General features: G+C 41.1%; 1 long non-coding RNA gene across 1 annotated transcript; it reads right to left on the reverse strand.

Moving 5' to 3' along the window:
* Positions 1-3,029: 3,029 nt before the first annotated feature.
* LOC114017683 (uncharacterized) lies at positions 3,030-14,214 on the reverse strand. The gene is made up of 2 exons (XR_003562876.2): positions 10,496-14,214; positions 3,030-6,191 (listed from the first exon to the last, which is right to left on the reverse strand). It is a non-coding gene; the product is annotated as an uncharacterized LOC114017683 (long non-coding RNA).
* Between the last annotated feature and the right edge of the window lie 751 nt (positions 14,215-14,965).

A 14,965-nucleotide genomic window follows, 5' to 3' on the forward strand; every position in this document is an offset into this window, starting at 1 on the left:
CCGCCCGCCCGCCGGGAGCGGGAGTGGGGATCGGGGAGCGCGGGCGGTGGCAGGGCTGGGGCAGCGCCCGGGGTCGGGCCGTGCCGTGCCGTGCCGTGCCGCGCCGCCCCGCCCCCGGGGGTCGCGGGGAAGCGCGGCCTGTGGTCGGTAGTGAGCGATCCGGCGGGGGGGGGCGGGGTGGGGGTGCGAGAGGGAGCTGGGCTGAACATGGCCGAGCGACCACGGGGGAGCAAACTCCGACACAAGTACGCGCGCAGTAAAGAGCAAGCTCGGAGTAAAGCCCCTTCCCGGGCCCGCGCTGCAGCGCTCCCTCTGCCCCTAACGCTGCTTTCCCTCTGCGCCTCCTCAAGCGTGCATCGCTGCCTGGCAAAGAGGAGGCTTAGCGAGGCGTTCCAACGCAATTCTCGCTCCCCCCTTCCCTTCGAGGAGCTCTGTGTGTGTGACCGAGGAGTAAGAAGTTAGTTACACGTGTGTGGCAGGAGAAGCGAGTGCCTGGGGAGGGCATGTGTCTGCGGGCACCATACAGAAGGGGAGGCGACTGCCTGCTGGGAGGAGGGGGTGTATGTATGTGTGTAAATATGCGACTACCAGCGGTCTTTTTTATTATATCTAGAACAAATTGTTGCAGACTAACCAGCTTTCTGGTCGTTGAAAACATCTTTCATCGATACTATTCTATCTTATGGCCCAGAATTGCTGTATTCTTCCTAGTAAGGAAACCCTCACTGCAGACCAAATGACCAGAGAATCCTGTCTGCCCCAACGAGCTTACAGTACAAACCAGAGGACAAGCAGCAGCAGATGGCTGAGGACAGATGAATGAGTCCCTACCAGGAGACAGTGAGAGATAGTATCGGCCGACATAAGAGGCAGTGGGCCTGAGTGACTCATTGAGCCAGTGAGTCATTCCTGAGGCAGCTGGATGTGAATCATTCCTAGGTGGCTAGTTGCCACTGTATGCAGCCTTACTGCAGCCTTAATGCAACCATATAGAGGGAAAAGCGATATAACACAGCCTTATTGAGGGAACAGAAAACATGTTCTCCAGTGCTGTGGTTTCAATGGGTCTTAACTAAACTTTGTGTAAGTTCTTACTACCATGAAAAGCCAGTCTTCCTTTCTCAACTGCTTATTTCTGCCTACATGCTGCCTCTTTGTGCCGGTACAAGCACTTGCATGGCTATAAGTGGGCTGCATCAGGTTTAATGCTAAGTACTTAGTTTTAATCATGGTTAATAGTTTTTAATTTGTGATCATCAGTTTCCCAAGCTAGTTCACATCTAGCTACATAAATGCTTGTGTTGGTGTAAGTAAGTGGTTGTGCTTGGGCATGCACAAGAAATTACACATAGGGAGTGCAGGACCACATGTTTCAGTAGCCACGATGGATTTTATCAGCTTGAAGTGCTTGTGACTACAGCTGAGTGTTTTTGGACTCTGCCCAGCATTTACTTTTAAGACCAGTCCCCCATCCTTGTTTCTGGGTCCATAATACTAGTTCCTAGTCCTGTCTTCTGATGATTTAATTGAGTCTCTTAATAGGTACTAGATCCTACTTTCTGTTTGCAAGTGATCTGTGTGACATGGCCTCAGCCAGATGTGTCTTTTACTTGTCTTGAATCCTGCCTCTTATGGACTCTGACTTCCTGAACTTTGACTGTAGTGTGGTCTCACCACATGTCTCGGACCATGTGCACACAAACTCCAGCATTTCCTGGTCTGCCTGTGCTCGTCTGCCCCCTTCAGCTAGTGCTTTCTCTGCCTTTCCCAATTCAGGACTTCAGTGTCTTCTCACCTGCTACCAGGCACTAGTACAAGTGGGCCTAATCCACTAGCTGTGACTGTTGTCTCTGGGGTTTAAGGCACACCAATCACCCATAAGAGTGTTTCTAAGACACTTCAGAGGAGGACAAGATTCCAAAAGATGAAGTCAATTATTTTTTACTTTTAGGAAACTTCTCAGTGTGAAGGATAACCTACAAAGCGATGTGAGGTACTTGCTTCAGAGTTTAACAAGGGACAGTACAGCCCAGCATCACCAGCTGGCACGAGGAGGGAAGTGATCTCAGCACTAATACGAAACAGTGGAAGAATTTGAGTACAAAGACAAGTACTTTCCCTGATGTGATAGAAAATTAGCAGGGTGATGTAGTATATTTGAAGCCAGAGAGTATGGGTATGGACACATAAAAAGAAATGTATATATTCATGAGAGACTGGATCGCTGACAGATACGCACAAAACAGGTGGAGGAGGGAAAGGAAAGAAACACTGAAAGCTCTTTTTTGAACTTGACTGACAGCCAGACATGAACAAAGTATTGTCTGAAAGACAGGCTGAGATTTCAGGAAGGACAGAAGGAGATTGTTGTGGATTAGAGGGAGGTTCTGTGAGTCATCGTTGGAAAGATGGTTGCTGAATTCATGTTTACAACTGTGATTACCCAGAGATAAAGGGCAGAACAGGAGCTGAAGGACTAGCAGGTTTGAAAGTGTCCATTCAAAGAGGTTACGCTAATTTATCTAGAGCAGTTTAAATGATTTCATAACGTTAATCAGACATTTGAATCTGGAGGAAGGAAGGCTTGGGAAGACAGGAAGGCTCAGATATCATCATATGATTGTGAGATGCAGGACCAAAAATTGTTTATGATCTGGTTCCTTTGTAGTAATTTTCTGGCACAACAGGCTGTAACTGGCCAGGTACATTACCCTGTGCACAGGAGGAAATTCTATTTCGTAAAAAATTCCTGTAACTATATCAACTCTGTTTGCATTTCTTTATGTTAGGTGTGTAACCAAGCCCAAGTCAGAGTGGTTCAGGGTTCCTGCATGCCAAAACAATGTTTTGGGGCAGTCAGAAATGGGATGCAAGCCTGTATGGTGCCAAAGCTGCTCCCTATTTTCATTGCTAAACCAGCTGCAGCTCACAGAGCTTACAGAGTTAGCATGAAGCAATCTTTGCTCTTACCCACGTTCTTGAATAGGACAAGCTTGGTGTCAACAAATAATCAAGTCCAGAAAGAAAGATGAGGAAGTATGAATGTTTTATTGTATGGAAAGGACAATGATGAATTCTGTATTCTTACACAGTCTCTTTACACTTTCCCAGTAGCACAAAGGGGCTGTAGAGTTCTTGAAATGTCTCCCTAGGGAAAATTCCTTGTGTAGAGGTTTCCTCACTTTGAACAGCTATTTCGAGCTGCTGCAATGATCCATAGGGGGCTGTGGCAGCAAAGTAATTTAGGGCTGCCAACTTACATGAGAGGCATTGCCAACACAAATGAAGACTCAAATATGGGATAAAGCTGCCCTTACCAGCCCTCCACCCAATGGGCAGCAAAGAATTGTGCTTGCTTTTTGTGGAGGAGAACATTCATTGCTAATATTTATGTAAAGGTTATGTTAGGCTAATTCTATGCAAACCTGGTATGTGACTGTGAGAAGCAAAAACTAGTGTGCTGTGAGGAAGAGCACTTTTGCTGTCTTGTTTTGATGGTTATTACAAGAACAGAAAAGCAAGTTGCTACAGAGCCAGTGTAGGCACAGAGAATGCACAACTTTCAAGGCATTTTTTCCCTTCCTTTAAAAACAAAAGCACTCATCTCTAATATTGCCAAGCTGGCTCTGCTCCTCCATTCCCATTCTGATTTGCTTGCCCCACTTCTCAGATTTCTGCTTACAGAGAGGACAGCAACCACAGCCAACTTCACAGTTCAGTGAGTCAAAACTCATGGAACAGAATTTCTCAGCAAATCTGGGCTATTATACATGATAGAAATTCTAAATTGTGTCATTGTAGTAACAAGCAGCAATGATCTTTTAGTAACTTGAGCTATTTTTAGCTGAGAAAACTGATTGCAAACACCTCATGATTAGTTCCTACTGAATAAATGAATTTCCTGTCTACAATGAGCAAATGCCCTTCTAAATTGCATGAGGAAAGTAAAAACAAAGAACTGTCCTCATGTGAAATCATTTTCAGGAGGCCATTATGGTTTCCTCTGCAGTCAGTTCAGATTTGACTGATAGTTGTAAGTATAGTACTGCCATGCAGTTAATCTCTTGAAAAATGACAACTGCTTACAAAAAAAAAAGAAAAAAAAAAGGACATTTTGACAATTAAGTAAGTCTTGTAGAATTCTGTGTATGTTAAATCATAATAGTAGAAGTAGCATACATTTAATACTTGGACAGTGCTTATTATGTCTTATTAAAAACATGAAATCACTGAAGCTTCTTAAAGTTTAGCTTACATACCCAGCAGGAAACACTTGGCAAATAGAAATGTCACTCAGTTACATTTGGAAAAGGTGAATGACATAAAAAGGCTGTGAATTTCAGTTTTGGCCTAAATTGTAATTACTACTTGTTTATGTGTGTTCTACATACCTGGATGTCATGGTGATGGGCTATAAAACCACCACTGCTGGAATTAACCACCTTTTTTTTCAGTGATAGGTGTGAAATTTGCTCCTCTTCATCCACCTGGCAGTGGACCCATGAGCTCACAGTTCTTTTCAGGAACAGGGTAGAGAAGAGTTCTGCTCTAACTTTGTTCTGAACGATGCTTTTCCATACACTCCTGCCATTATCTAAATTGCCTTTGCTCCCATGATCAATCATTGTAGTCGTTAAAAACTGAGGAAAAGTATTCATTTCAAATCAATAGCAAAGTGCAATTTATCTTTTGCCAAGATTATCTTCCATCTCTCTCTATTTCATATTCCATAACACTACAGTCCTTTCTTTATTGTCTTTTGTTTATGGGGATGAAGAATCTTTTTTATTGTTTGCTTTTCATATCTTTCTGGAAGTCTAACTCAGCTTGATTTTTGGCAATTCTCACTTTGTCCTTCCTTTTCTTGATCCCTCAGATAAAATTTCCTTTGTGCTTAATCCTCTTTGCCATTTTGTAAATGTTTTGCTTTTTGCTTGTGGTTATTTATTCAACTAGCTCTCTTCAGTAGAACTTTTTCTGCTTTCTTGAGACACAAAGTTCACCTAGTTTTATCCTCTTCACTTAAAATAATTGTATTATCCTCAGTTCCTTTGTTTATCAAAGCTTGTCTTTTTGAAATTGAGAATACTGCTTACTTTTGGAGTAGAAGCTCTTACCATCTTTCCCCAAATCAATTTTGACCCAGTGAAATTGTGTTATAACTGTTGTAGCCCTCTGAATACAGTAGCTCACTGAATACAGTAATGAATGTAATTCACAATGTAAGGATTACAACATAAATGTTTTCGTTTTATCTGTGAAGATTACTTTTAAATGCTTTTAGCTCAGTTGTAGTTACCTTTACTGTTTGTACCTAATTTACTAAACATATGGTATTATTCAATCATATTCTAAACTAGTTACAGGTGACCTTCAAAGGGGGGCTGAAGAAAGACAATTGGGTAATCTTGCTTGTTTCTTATTGTTTTTTTTTCCAGTGTTCTAAAAACTTCTGTCAATCCCTGCATTTGGATAATTAAAAAGTACACGGAAACTGCTGCTTGAGATCTTTTGCAGTTGTGTTCCTGAAAATGAAAAGACTCACTTAAACTTCCCTTATTCTGCCCTATGGCATCGGCTGTATCTGTAGTTAAATATTGAGTGAACACAGAAGAGGTCTTTATTAAAGTTTCTGTGTCTCATTTCCTTCATGTAGATCGTTGAGAGTTCACATCTCCCCATTATCTTCTGATAAGCGACTAAACCAAGAAAGGTGCAGTAGGCAAAACACATTATTTGCTTCAGAAAAAAATGCAAAGTTTTCTTATACTTTAAGGAAAAGCAAAAGCTCCATCTTTTCAAATACCCAAACTAGACAGTATAAAAAAAAAAATTTGAAGGAACCTACCTGGGAAGGGTAGGATGTCAACCTCACAGAGGAGTTTTATTTACATGGTTAACAAAGATGCACCCCTTTTTTTATGACCCTATATACAAAGCTTATGATCAAAGCTAAAAGGATTCTCATGGACACAACACTGAAACACTGAAAGCCATGTTTCTCCCAAGAGTGCATAGGTATAGCCAATGTTCAGTTTGGAGTGATACTCATTTTATTTTCATTTAGTCTGTCTTGGAGGTAGGGCATGTTCATTCCTTATTGACATGACTGAAGAAAGCCAGGCTGTTTCCTCTGTATAATGGTCACTTCTGCAGAGACACCTGATTGTGACTGATTTATAATCAAGCTTCTGCAGGGAAAAATTAATCATATTTATCACAAAAATAATTAAAATATTTATATAGCTTGTAATTGCTTACATTGTTTCTAATTGCTCATTTATATAAAGAAGGGATTTACATTGGTTATATTATTATCGACTTTAATAAGCCTAAGCATAAAAAATCATCAGTTAGGTCTTAAACTAATGAGATCTGTTTAAAAATAATGAGATTTCAGACATTAATAAATTGGGATTTGACCTCTGGGCTATTTGTCAATGTGTACATAAGAAATTTAAAAAGCACAAAACTGAAGCCAAAAGAAAACATGAGGCTATCACATGAATAGAAATACAAATCTTAAAATGAGACACTAAGCAATACTGATAAAAACAAAATGGCTCTTTATAGCGCTTTATGCACAGTGCTGTATTTCATCCATAGCAGGAAAAAGCTTTCTTGTAACAAAGAGGAGGAGATACCAGATTTAATGTGTAATTAGCTGGTTTACAATTGAAATAATTTATTCTACTCTACGTGACAGCATCATTTAAGTCTCTGTAGTAGCATTCCCTGTTGACAGTGCTACAGCTAAGCTGGTGTCAGCATTTCAAAAATAAAACCTTTAAACAAAGGTTGTGACTCATTTCTGAAAGTTGCTCTAGGATAAACTGTGACAGAGGGCATATTTTTGGATGATACAAAAAGTAATGTAGCTATTTTGGAGATTGGAAGGCAAAGATTTTACACAGGGTTGTACATAAGTGGAGCTGATCATAACATCCAACAAGGTCTGGCAAAAAATATTAGTTCTTCGTGACTGCACTCCTTTTTTTTTTTGCTATGGATCGGTAGTCCTCAATTAAACCAGAGTGTACTTTGTGCCCTTACTTTTCATAAATATTTCTTCAGTAGTTTAATTCTACCACTCTCTCCATGTTTTCAAAATACTAAAGTCTAAATTGCACAACTGTCTTTGACTGCAGCTTTGAAGTCATGGACCAGCTAGGCCAACTGTTGTCGAAGACACACATTGAACTTTTATTACTAACTGCAAGTGCAGAAGCGTTTTTGTCATTTGATCAACAGAGTATCTCATACTAGTGGTTTCATTCGGTGTGCAATTACAGAATACATGCTGCCTGGTTATGAAAAAAGGCACACATCTTAAGCAATACCATCAGGTTAACCATAATATTGTTTTGGGGTTTTTTAACTTAGTACTTGCAACATATAACTTCTCCCACCTACCTCTTTCTGGCCTATTTAATTCATATTTCAGCAAGGTGTTCAAGGCTTTTCTTGAAGAACTCTTTTGGTCTGGATACTCTATATCCAAACTTGCCTCCAACAAGGAAACGTGTTCCTTGTAGTAAGGGTGACATACATTGGCAATGGTAGGAGATAGTAGCAATTTTCTTGACTCATAGTCACCCAACATAGTTGGGGATACAAGAGGTTAGTAACTTCAAATTAGTTCTTCAAATTGTAGAGCATCACATACAAACATTACTTTGGATTTCTTTTCTGTGCTTTAGAGCAAGAAGTTAACTCAGACTATCTCTTCAGTCTCTAGTTTTTAAGGGAAATGGCAAGATTTAGACATGTAATTTAAGAATTTATTTATCTGTATCCAGGTCTTTTTATGTCAGGAAAATAATGTAATGCAGCATGCTAACACAATGCCATTTGACATGACTATTAGAGTGATAAAGTTTTACTGTTTTCTCAGTTTAATTTTTTAGTCTAGAATAGGATATATTTCAGTTTGAGAAGCTTTCCATATTTAATTTTACAGAGAAAACTAGAAAATATTCTTTATATAGAACCTCAGTAAGTTCTGTCCAGGTTTTGCCTACTTCCTCTGCTTAAGATTATCTGCTCCAGATCCTGCACCTTTCCCTCTTGGTGTATTCTTCTCAACTGTGTCTGTGTGCATTTACTTTGTGGACAGTTTTAAGATGTTAATCGCTCTGTGGCAAAAAGATTCATGAAAAGGCTGATCAATATTTTCCTTTGGTCAAAGAACTTTCAGGTTCTTTCTTGGCTTTCAGAAAATATGTATTTGAGCTCTTTGGAAGGTGTCATATGTTTAATTTTTGCTACGAAATGTCTGAAGCCATTACAGACACCACCAGAGAAATGAAACCCATTTAACTTTTACATATACAGTGCAGGTGTTGATAACTAAGATGTGTCACCCAGGGCTTCCCTTGGTGGTCAATGTAGAAGAACAGGTAGGTTTAGGGCATGAATCACCCGACTTACTTTAGACAAGGATTCATTAAATTTTCTAGGTGCACCAAAGGATCTACTTGTTCTATTGGAAGAGTAAGCATAAGGGTGACAGTGAAACTATATGGTCAGTCTGGGAAGAGCGAGCAGAGAAACTACTTGCCCGTGCAGCAACACCAACAATTTCATTATGTAGTTTCAGGAACACTACGAACTATGTTATAATAAATCATAATATATGGAATAATTTATTCTATAAATATAATTTATTTATTTAAACTGCTAAGATTTTTGCATGAATGCTGCATGAAACAGCTGCATAAAAGCATGCCTTTGTTTCAGGGACTGAAAGATTGATGCATCCTTACTGGAGAGAAAATATTTGTAAGTTTCTTAAAGTATTTTTAAAAAGTGGCAACAAAGACCCCTGCTGAACTTTGATCTGAAAGCACTTTCTTCCATCTTTACAGCATTAGCACTGGAATTCATATTATCTAACTTTAGATGCCTGCAATACTGACGTCTGCATCTAGGCTGGTTCTCTAGACCTCGAGTCAAAGCACAGTTAACTGACAAACCCAAGGTTTAAAAATATGACTACACGAGAAAGTATGCTGTCAGCCTACAGCAGCTGACACTGCAACACCAGAGTACATTCACAGCAAGCTGCTCAGCCCGACACAACCCATCTTCACCAAGTGTGGTTGTACTGGTTGGAGCCAAGCCACACCAAAATGTGAGGAGGTCTCCCAGTGCTAACTTGCACTGCACTCTTCTGTGCAGAATTTATCCAGTGTCAAGATATTAGAATCAGTTTCCCACAGTTCTCCTTGCACTGTGTTTTCTAAAATACAGTTTGGGTTTTTTTTTTTTAAATAAAAGTCCATACTTCACGATTTCCTCTCTGCCATCAGCATGAGATCTGTAAAAGGTAATGTACTCTACATTTATGGTTTGCATATCTTTCACATACATGAAACTTAAGCAAGTGCTTCGAAAATGATGATTAGTGATGGGACAAGAATGATGACATTTTGGAGAGGAGGAAAAACTAATGCTATGGAATAATGATTCTGGGCCTAAAAAAGCATATCAGAAGGTAAAATTGTGTCTTGCAGGTTCTGGGTAACTAGCAGTGGATGAAGAAATTCAGAGTGAAGAAAGCCACATAAATGAAATTGTATGCTGAAGAGGAAATGGCCCTGGCCTTCATTAAGAGACACCAGAGTGAGAGCCTCTCTGATGGCAGATAAGCAAATAGCATTCACGCTGCAGAAGTTAGCAACACCAGCCTGCTTAGCAGATAGTGGGCAGTCAATTGGGCTGGAAAATCCACACTGAAAACAGTTGTTGTGCAGGTCTGCAAGATCATCAAGCATCTCTTACTTTCTTGAGATTATGAATCAGGGTGGTGCCTGGGGAACAGAGGAACCTGAAGCGGGGGATGATGAGGTTGTGGTAGGGAAATAGGTTGGACGCATCCTGAGTCTGCATCCTCTGAATACAAATGTGCATATTTGTCCATGATGTAAACCTTGGCTGATCAAGGAAGATAGGCAGCACTTACAGGAAACACTGTTTTTTATTGAAGCATGGATAGTGAAACTTAGCCTGTGCTTTCCAAGTACAGAAACCAAACAGAAGAGATTGAACATTTTTTTTTTCAGCAAATGCAAGGAGAATTTGGATGATTTACTTAAAAATTCACAAGTAACACATCCTATTAAGCCTATTCTGAGTGAAATAAGCATGCTGTAGTAACTGTTGCATACTTTTAGTGCAGGTTTTGTGAGGCCTGCTTTAAGCAACAGGGAAAGCATGGCAGTAGATTGGCAGGTTGTGTAGGCAAACATCCCGTGAGTTACTATGGCATTGTTTGGTTAAGGGAAACATATCCCTGCAGAGTTGTGTTCTCAGGAGGGCTGTGTGCTCATGGTTTTCCCATTATTGACCTTAAAAACAATAATCAGTTTCAAATTAACTACATTCATTACTGAATTCTCCTCAGTTTGAAGTCAGAGTCCAGATGCTGAGGGAGGGTTTGGAAATATCCAAGAGTACAAGAACACACTTTGGAAGTGAAGAGAACATACAGTACCGATGCAGGGTTCTTCTGGGGGGTCTGCCTCTTGCTGCCACACACATGATGACAACCCACTCCTCTAGGAAAGGACCTGCAGAACAAAAGATCATCCAAACCAACATACTAATGTGGATGCACTCTCGATACAGCCAGAACATGCTCCTTGAGGTTGCCTCCCCCTCTCTCCCTGCCCCCAGGAGTTCATTGCTTCAGGCCCCACTCTCCTTGCAAGAACTGCCAGGGAGCCCAGTGCTGGAGCGGCAAGTGGCAGGAACCGCGTTGCCTGCAATAAGTCAGGAAGGGCAAATAAAGGGCAACGCAGATCCGGCTGCCTGGAGTTAAAGACGAGGTGCATGGATACCTGGGACAGCTAGGAATGAGGAGGGAGCTGGGAGCCAGAACTGAGGGCCCTAAGGACAAGGGAGTTATACAAGGACATGAGTTCAAGCTTTAAATACCAGTGTTTTTACAGAAACTTTTGCTATTCAGTCAGCATTGTCATTATAAAACAAACTGCTTTTAACATTAGTATATGAGCACTCAGTGTAATGTACTCTGCAGTTTCCACTCAGGGAGAAAAGCTGAATTGGTACTATAGACAACTTCACAGGAAGTTAATTTTGTAATTTAAATATCCTTACTGAAAGCAAACAAATAAAAAATCCGTGATTTAGTACGTATGTGATCAGGAATTGATCAGCACTTTGTTGGATTGTTAATTAATGGCCTAAAGCTCTTAATGTACTGGTAAGGCAACCGTGTCTTTTCCCAGCTAGCCGGTATGGTCTCTGGACAGGTAGTCAACATTTTGCTTGTTTCCCCGGCTGGGTGGTCAGGCTGGTAAGGAGGCACGGGGCAGACTGGGAACTACAGCTCTGCAGCCATGGACATTTGAGAAATTCCAAGGAGGAATTTCAGCCCTAGGGAAGGCTTGTTTCTTTTGCTCCACGACTCCTAAACTTGTTGTCTGAAGAGCTGATTGATAACAGATGCACCTATCTGCCTTTCTGTTTTTCTTGAAGCATATTGTTTTTATGCAACAGGATTTTTTCTGTGATCTCCCCAGGATATTTCACCCTCCACTGTGTATGCTCCTGGTCAGCATTGTCTATGGAATAAAGAGGTTCTGGAAATGTATTAACCCATGTTTTTTCCCCTTAATCTGCATCAGTCCTTCAGCAGTTACGGAGACTGTGTTTTTCTAGGAGCCTCTGTCAAAGGAGAGACTGTTAGATTTGCTGGGTAACAGGAAGGAGAAGGAATTTGGAAATTCCTGAGACAAACTTCTCTGCAGGAAGGTCTGTCTCCTTCCAGACAGCTTGCTCTGGGAAAAGGCATGACTGTAGGGGTGCAAAATTGCTGGGGGTTGCCTATGAGTCCTATGAAGGGGGGAACTGATATCAGGGATCTTAAAAGTATGAGCACTGGAACAGTGTAGTCAGTACAGGAAGCAGTGGTTATGACCACTACAATGTCCCCAGCAGTGACAACGGCCCTGGTACACAAAGTTGCAGGTTCCCAACCATATGTACTGGGAAGATCCAAGGGCATATCTTCATGGAGTGAAGATAAAAGCATGGAAACCTAAGAAAATTATGCAGAGGGATCAAAAAGGATACAGGAGGATAAAAAAGCCCATTTTTCTATGGGTAAAATATATATTCTGAGATATTGGAACGTTCCCCTTGTCTGAAAGCCAAAGAAAAGCAAGCTACCATTCAAAAGCTCGTTCTTTTGTTACGCTAAGCCACAAAAAAAAAAGAAAAGGCTGTTCCTTTTAAGAGAAAAAAGTCAAGTTCAAGCACTGCCACAAAGGAAAAAGCATACCTTTTAAAGTAAAATGCGGTAGGACATCCTTGAGCTCCTGTCCCCTCTTCTTGCTGTACTCACCTTGACTCCCTGGGAGTCTGTCTCTAATCCCACCCCATCTCAAGGAACCCCCGGCCCTCCACACCAATGCCTGCTCTCTGCTTGCGCTTTGGAGGTGGGGGTTTTGTTCCATTTCAAGTGTGAGTTGTTTGGGGGAATTCTGTTATTCAGGCAACACAAAAGCTAAGTTTTTGCATCGGTTTGGTCGTGGAAATCTGGCTAACTATGACAAAGGTTAACCCTTTAATTGTGGTAGAGTATGCACCTTTTCATTACAGGTTCAAGAGAATGAATAAAGAGTGACTCAGTGCTATGGCATCACTGTGGAGGTCAACCAGCAGAGCGTACTCTCTGCAGTCTCCTCTCATATGCTTTTCCTGATGCTATATTAATTAAAAGCAAATACATTTATGATCAATAGTCTGTCTGCAGGTCATAGAAAAATGAGTGGTAGGCCCTTCCAAGACCTGCTGTACCAGAGAAATGCGAGGTACAAATCATGCTTAAACAAGAACAGGGCCTTTGGCTTCTAGAATTACATCCAGCTTTAATAGAAACTGCAGCTATTAATGGGCTCTCACATAATACAACAGAGTTACTTAAGCAGGATTGTTTATTCCCACTCCTACCAAAAGCTCTGGTTGAGCCTAGTTCAGTTAGGTGTTAAATCTGATTAACTGCGGTGGCTTTGGGTGGCTTAACATTGTATTTCCAACACCTGGTTTCTTACAGTGCTGCAATACATGAGGCAATCTGAAGATAATACAGCTATTGATTTTTTTAAATGACACGAGTGCATTTACTGGAAAACACCAGTATAAAAAAAGCAAGACCATGTATGATTATTATCAGCATGTAAGATAATGTAATCAACATAATACAAAAGTAGCATTCTTAGCCTGAGACTAAAGCGGTTAATTTTGCCATGCAATTGCAACCGATAAGGGGACTATACAAAGGCTGAAACCATTCTGAAAACATGCCAACACACAGCTTAGGTGCTACATTGTTTCAAAAATCAATAGAGACAACAAATTCATTGTTCTCTGGATTTTATGCTAAATTTCTGGAAGGCACAACTGGCTCTCACACACCTTCAGCCTGTCAATTGAACCACAGACTGTCTTCCTGTCAAACCCTACCTCCAATGGGACTGTTTGCAAGGAATGGCAAAGCTCGCGCACAAATTTGGTGTGCTGAGCATTGGGTTTCTGTAGCTCTTCTGGGGCACGTTGCTCCCTGGACTGATTTAACACGGTATGTGAGACTTCATACAGATGGTTACCAGGTATTTCTGTCTGTCAGGGACACACCTTGGACCAGCTGCTGAACAATCCTGAATTTTCTACATAATTGCAGTAGCGGTAGCAGATGGGCATCTCGCTGAGGTAACGTGGAGGTGCAGGGTCTGCAGTCCCTGCAGCACAGCCACAGGGGTGAGCTGCTTGAATGCAGGGCAGTGAGAAACACGTCAAATGCTCGGTGCCAGGAGTTGAGATCATCTGTTTTGAAAAACAGGGATATGCCACTCCCTTTTATTCTGTCAACAAGGGCGGTGGTGCAAGGTGGCCTCTACTATGCAAGAGAGTGCGGTGACAATGGGACCCACCGTAGCCTGCCCATCCACAGCACCAAATGGCCCAGTTGTTTTGAGCTGCTGAACACTACGGAGCCATGTTCTGTCAAACCTTTCCTGAGACAAGGTGTACGTCAAGTTTTTTTGTGTCTTGACTTTTAACAGGAAGCACTGTTTTTTTTGCTTAAGGTGTAGTTCGTCTTCAGGGTCCTTCTCATGGGTTTCTGGTGCCTGAGCTGGGAAGATATGTACATTTTCCACCAAACTCTCTCTGTTATGCAAGGTTATTCTAATGGAAAAACAGGAAAGGGTAGCAGTAATCCCGTTAACTCCAGCAGGATTAAATAATTATTATGGCTGTCAGTGTGCAGTCCCAGAATTTACCTCTGCTCTGGGATACCCTTACACAGTATACCATCATTATCAGGATATCAGCTCCTGCCACCTCTTTTTGGTACCTGTCAAAATGTTTTTATTCCAGTAAACTAAGCCTTGGCTAGAAAAAGTAGATAGATTCATGTCTTAATGTATGATCTTTCTTATGTCTCATCTAAATTTTTTTTAATGCTGCCTCTAAATTACTTAAATCAAAAAACTATGCTTCTTGCATGCATATGCTGGGCTTGCTAATTTTTATATTAGCAGGCTCTTTCTTTTTTCATATTAATTACAGTATAGCTTTCAGAATGACTTAAGCTTCAAATCCTCTGACTAAGAAAGATATCTGAATTTGCTATTTTCATGCAGAAATTGCCCCACAGGATAAAATGATTGGATTTGTTATAAGATTACAAAGAAGGAACCTCCTACCAGGATCAGAGTGCTGTAAAATATTTGCATTCCTAAGGCATGTAGAGTGCCTAGGTGGAGCTTTTACCAAGTATTAAGCCAATACTGAAGTCTCTGATGCTGCTTTTGGCAAGACTGTCATTCAGTTCTTATTATGTTAGGGACTTCAGTGGCTGACAGACACAGTATGGGATTATTTGCCTACCATGTGTCTGCAGGCACTGGCAAGGGCTCAAATCTGCATTACTTGC

Source organism: Falco cherrug, chromosome 6 (assembly GCF_023634085.1).
Source record: "Falco cherrug isolate bFalChe1 chromosome 6, bFalChe1.pri, whole genome shotgun sequence".
Taxonomy (NCBI): domain Eukaryota; kingdom Metazoa; phylum Chordata; class Aves; order Falconiformes; family Falconidae; genus Falco; species Falco cherrug.